The sequence below is a fragment of the Dipteris shenzhenensis genome, chromosome 30, assembly GCF_047967505.1.
Source record: "Dipteris shenzhenensis isolate YYH24624 ecotype China chromosome 30, Dip_SZ_1.0, whole genome shotgun sequence".
Classification (NCBI taxonomy): domain Eukaryota; kingdom Viridiplantae; phylum Streptophyta; class Polypodiopsida; order Gleicheniales; family Dipteridaceae; genus Dipteris; species Dipteris shenzhenensis.
The window spans coordinates 22,935,767-22,942,293 of NC_141625.1; positions in this window are offsets into that span (position 1 = coordinate 22,935,767).

Genomic DNA, 6,527 nt, shown 5'->3' on the forward strand with positions numbered 1-6,527 from the left:
TACAAAAAAACATCAAAGAGGGGCCACAATTAGGAACTGTTATATAAGACTCCACAAACATTTGTTGACTCTCATCTAGTAGGAGCTATTAAGTTCCAGTTGCAAGCTATGCTTAGACAAAAGAAGGGCAAGAGTATCTTTAAAATGGATTTAGAAATGCATGAGCACATCATGGGGTGTCTTGGAGTAGTGGACAACTAAGACAGTATAAGAAAATGCATTCTAGGTAAAATGTATTCCGCTTATCCTATAAAATTCGATAAATCCCAAACCCACCACATTTGTTTTACAACCACTATGCTTGTTTTTTGTAAATCTCAAAAAGTATATCACCACCACACTTATTTTACAACCACCATGCTTGTTTAATGTAAATCCCAAATAGTAATCCCCACCACGCTTGTTTTACAACCCTTGTGCTTGGTTTTAAATAAATCCCAAACCCACCATGCTTTTTTAGTGATCCCAAAGGACTGGATGTATTCTAGTCTTACAAAGGTAATATATATATATTTTAATATATGCCACCTATCTTGTAAAACCACTAGGCTGGTGACCACATTCATTTTGTAATAATTTGGAAGGAAACCACCGCGATCCTAAAACAGCTTGTATAAATGCAATTGTTGATATGTCCCTTGAGGGGTCCCCTTTAAGGGAAAGGTCCATATCAACATGCCATATATGTCTAGTGGCATGCCAATATGGCCCTTTTTCCTAAAGGGGACCCTTCAAGGAGCCATATATTATATGCAGCCAACCACTGTGCTGGTGACCACTTATCATGTACTGCCACCTTGCTCATTGTGATCCTAAATTGTGAGATGACTTATGATGTACTACAACCATTCTGGTTGCAATCCTAAAACATCTTGTTTGTATAAAGGAAGATCCTAAAATAGCTTGTTTGTATAAAGGAAACTTGTATTCTAATGGCTGCAAACATTCAACAACTTTGGCAATAATTACAGATTGGTTTCATTAATAATTGAACAAAGGTCTTTTAGCTACATCCTGTAGCTTGGAGGTCTTTTAGGTATATTCGGTTGCTTGGAGGGTGGGCCCTTCTTGGTCCTTTCCTTCAATGGACTGGTTCCACATTTTACTTTCTTCTTTGAGCTTCCTTCATCAAGTCTCTTTGAGCTCCCTTCATCAAGTCACTTTGAGCTCTTTAGGCTACTCCATTCCCTGATGGGAGGATTGGCCCCAATGGGGGGATCAACCCTTCTTTTCGAGGCTCGAGCTTGGACTTCTTCCCTTTAGTTTCCCTTCTCGAGGGGGTTGGCCCTTCTTCCCTAGGCTAGAGCTTGGACTTCTTTCCTCCAGGTTCTCTTCTTGGTGGGATTGGCCCTTCTTCTTGAGGCCCAAGCTTGGACTTCTTTGCTTTAGGCTCCCTTCTTAATAGCTCTATCTCACTCTATCACTTGCTCTTGAACCAAGTGAAATTTTGTAGTAGCTTCTTTGTAGGCATGTTCCAAGAGATCCACTCTTTGTTGGGTTTCAGATAGGATGGAGGACTACTTTTTAAAACTATCAAGAGCCATGGCAATCTCTTGCAGAGCCCTAGTGTAATCCAATTTCATGGACTTATACACATCCTTCCAAACTTGCACATTCTCGTTGTATTCTCCACTGTGGTGGCTACCCTTTGCCCAATCTGCTTCCTTCCTTGACTTGAAGCTCTCTCGTAGCTCTTGCATCAATGCTCTGGTTTCTCCATTCTCCCTTTAATTTGCTCTATGATTACATCTTTATCGAATGATTTTTAATGCATTCTGCATTTTGCAGAGACATTGGTAAAGAGCCTCTTTATTGGTTCTCTGACCTTCAAGAACCTTTTTCATCCATGCTAACTCTTGCTCTGCTTTGTCCTCATCCATTCTAGCATCATCAAGCTATTGCTACAGTAGCTTGATGCACTTCTCTGCTTTTTCTCTTCTATGCTTTTCCATCTCTACCATTTTTTAGTGGCCTCAACTTGCTATCAAGCCTACAAGAGCTTCGCTTCTGCCTCATCCACCTTGGCTTCTGCACCCTCCCTGAGCATTCTCTCATGTTGCAATGTCTTCGCTACATTGGTGGCTTTCATATGTAGAAAATTCATTTTCCTATCATATTGCTCAAAAACTAATTTGAAGGAAGCCCCATCAAGTGCATAACAACTCCAATTGACTGAGATAACAATTTGTATTTGCCATCCTTACAATTCTTCAAGTTAGTCATCATGCTCTTGGAGATTGCCTTTGAGAAAGAGACCGTATGTCTGCTCAATTTCTCTACGATTGCTTAAACATGCTAGAACTTCACAGTTCCACTTGTATCAAGAAAGTATTACCTTGTCTATTTCAACACATCTTGAAGATTAGTTGGCAAGCTTGAAACCTTGACTCCATCATCTACACTAATCTGAGCATTTGGTATAAATCTAAAATATTTGAAATCTTCCACGACTTCTTCAAGAATTATGCTTGCAAATCACCTCCAACAGTTCCTACCACTTTTCAATTATGCTTTCACTGATGTTAATCTTTTGACTTTGACAAACAATGTATCCGTCCTTCACATTCACTTCATCTGTCAACTTGGTGAAAATGGAGAGAGAATCCAAATCGGGCTTTCTAAGACTGTGTGAGGAGCTCTCGCATGTCATGATTTCAAGACTTGGGAAGGAAAGATTGTGTGAGATGCTCTTAGATTGCGCAGAGTGTTGAGATATCAAACTCCACTCATGATATGCCAGGGTGACCGTTGTGCATTTATGTCACCGACTTGTTAGCTGCAGATGCGGTCGGTACACCGACCATGAATAATAGCTGGATGACACCTATCTTTATGTACTCTAGTTAGTGGCTCAGTTAGTATGCCACCTAGGCTAGCTAAGGTTGGTTTGAGACCCACATATAGGGTTCACCTATTCCTTTCGTACTTAGAGAGAGTTCTTTTGGCTTTCACAAGTAAGAAGAGGAAAATTGTTTTCAGCCTCCACCTTTGTGTGTATTCCCCCATTGTGTATGTGAGAAAGCTGCAAGTGAGACTCCTTACTTCTCTCCCACTCTCTTCACATGGTATTAGAGCTCGGTTTGTGGTAAGGAGCTCAAGAAAGCAAACCAAGTTTGCAGTGTCTTGGTAAGAGGATCAGTGTTGCTTTCATTTTTTGAGTTTGGGAGCAAATCTCTGCAGGTACCACAACTGGAAAGTGCAAGAGTGCACTGTCTCAGATTGGGACGCCCTTCGCGGTGTGGCAAGAGGGAAATTTTGGTATGTATTTTCCTTTGATGTTAAAACTTCCCCAAAAATGTATAGCACAAATACGCAAGCCAGGAAAATGCAGCTCAAGCAGGAGTTGCATAATGTGTAGAGAGAAAATATGAAACTATCTTCTACTCAAATGCTAGAAGAGGTAGAGGCAGAGGTAGAGTAGGCCGATCTGGAGGTCGTGGCAGAAATTAGAATATGCAGCAAATTCAAGAAAACCAGTCCTATGGAAGAGGACATGGTAACTTTAGAGGCAGGGGGAGCCAAGAGGTCGTGGTGGATGGCAAAAAGGCCAAAATGCAAACAGCAATGTTGAATGCCTCTACTATGGTAAAATGGGTCATATGGTTAAAGATTGCTATAAAAAACAGAATGACATCATGACTGGAAAATTGTAGCAAGGCAATTATGCATCCTCTAGTAGACAAGGTGATGATAGAAATGAGCATTTGTTTATGGTGCAGCACATGACCAATTCTTGGACAAGTGTAGAAGAAAGCAATGATGTGTGGCATGTTGACTCAGGTGCGTCAAACCACATGACAGGTCATGCAAAATGGATGCAGGATGCAAGAAAAATGGAAAGACTAGGATTTGTGGAGACTGGTGATGATACTGCACATCCTATTGTGCAGATTGGTAAAATTCCTTTGTCTATGCACGATGGGAAAAAGAAATACCTGTCTGATGTATTTCATGTCCCGAATATCACCAAGAACCTAGTTTCTGCTGGTCAAATGGTTGAGCAGGGCTTGCAGGTCAAATTTAATCCTCCAGGATGCTTTGTTGAGGATATAAAAAATAAAGGTTGCTTGATAGCAAAAGGGAAGAAGAAGGGCAGGATGTTTACGTTGGATGTGGACATGCCTAAATTGAGTGCAGCAATGTTTGCACATGGGACCAGTGTAGTTGCAGATATTGATATCTGACATTAACGCATTGGTCATGTTAATGTATAACGACTTAAATTAATGCAAAACCAAAATATTATTGCAGGATTGCCTAAGTTCAAGGTTGCAGAAATGCATAAGGTATGTGAAGCCTGTCAATTTGGAAAACAGGTAAGGAAACCATTTCCTAGACATGCTCAAGAGAGTAAGAGGCCATTGGAATCAATCCACTCTGATGTGTGGACTACTAAAGCTGCATCTATTGGAGGCTATCATTATTTTGTTGCTTTTATTAATGACTACAGCAGAAAAGTTTGGGTGTATTTTATGAAAAAGAAAAGTAAAGTGTTTGGGCATTTCAAAGCTGTTAAAGCTATGGTTGGGAAAGAAACATGCCTGCACATAAAATGCCTAAGGTCAGATGGAGGGGGAGAGTACCTCTCAAATGAGTTTGCAAGGTTCTTGCAGGAGCATGGCATAAAGCAGCAATATTCATGCAGTCTTACCCCACAGCAAAATGGACTTGCAAAAAGGAAAAATAGGCATATTGGAGAGGTATCTCGTGCCATGCTCAATGAAAAATACCTGCTAGATTATTATTGGGCTGAAGCAGTTGCTACAGCAGTCTACATAATGAACAGGACTCCCACTACAGCAATACATGGCATGATGCTAGAGGAGAGGTATACTGGTAGTAAACCACATATTTCTCATTTGAAAGTTTTTGGTTGCATTGCCTATGTTCATGTGCCAGATGAGTTGAGATCCAAGTTGGATCCAAAAGCTGAGAAGTGCATCTTTATTGGTTATTCTCTACAACAGAAAGGGTATAGATGCTATAACCCTTCTACTCGTAAGTTTACAGTAAGCAGAGATGTTTTTGATGAGATGAGTAGCTCGTATAAACTGATAAATGTGATTGATGATGTAGATGCACAAAATGGTAATGCTGCACATAATTCACAGCAGCAATCACAAAATATTAGTGGACCTATAGTGTCCTCTAGCAGTGGTTCACATACTTTGCCATGGACAGGCAGATTGAGATCAGGAGGATCTTCTCAAAGCAATGCAGATAGTGGTATGCAAGTATCACGAAAAGAAAAGGGAAAGTAGATTAGCCCATGTTTGATGTGAATGCAAGTCACTCTTATGTGGATGGTGAATCCAGTGGCTCAGAACAGAGCCTTGATGATGAGTTGGGTATTCCTTCTGTTGTTACACCTAGAGTAAGGAAGACAAGGGATGTTTTGAGAGCACCTGGTAGTGAGTCTATTTTGTACAGGTCTACCAGAGTTCAGTATCCTATGGATAGGCTAAAATATGATGGATTTACAGCCATTCACTATGCCTATATGGTCAAAGTGATACTTGAACCAGAACCCACTTCTTTTGAGCAAGCCATGGGAAAAGAAAAATGGGAGAAAGCCATGGATGAAGAAATGGATGCCTGGAAGCAAATGCTACATGGGAATTGGTGCCTTTGCCTAGAGACAAGAATGCAATTGGTTGCAAGTGGGTTTATAAGGTGAAGCACAATGCAGATGGTTCTGTGAACAGATACAAGGCAAGATTAGTTGTCAAGGGGTATGCACAAACATATGGCATTGATTATGAAGAAACATTCAGTCCGATTGCAAGGATGGCAATTGTAAGAGCAATCATTGCTATGGCTGCATCAAAGGGATGGTCTTTACATCAGATGGATGTAAAGAATGCTTTCTTGCATGGTGATTTGCAAGAAGAGGTCTATATGGTGCAGCCACTAGGTTATGTTCATGCTATTCATCATGAGTTTGTTTGCAGGTTGAAGAAAGCCTTGTATGGCTTGAAGCAAGCACCCAGAGCATGGTCTGACAAGATAGGATAGTATCTTGTCACTATTGGCTTTCAGATTTCCAAGGCAGATTTCTCACTTTATGTGAGAAAAATAGAGCAAGGCATTATGCTGCTCGTCATTTATGTTGATGATTTGATCATCACAGGTGATAGTGATGAAGATATCCTTCATGTGAAAATACTATTGAAGCAGAATTTTGAGATGAAGGATTTGGGAGACTTGTGTTACTTCTTGGGCATTGAGGTGATTAGATCCACAAGTGGGATATGGCTCTTGCAGAGGCAGTACGGATTGGACATGCTATCCAAATATGGGATGACAGGCTGTAAGCCTATTTCAGTTCCTTTGGAGCAGAATGTGAAGTTGAGCGTAGATGCAAGTGAGCTTTTGGAAGACCCTACTATGTACAGACGCATAGTAGGAAGTTTGATTATATGACTATTACCAGGCCAGATTTGAGTTATGATGTTGGGTTGGTAAGTCAGTTTATGCAGGCTCCAAGGAAACCACATTTGGATGCAGCTAGACACATACTGAGGTAT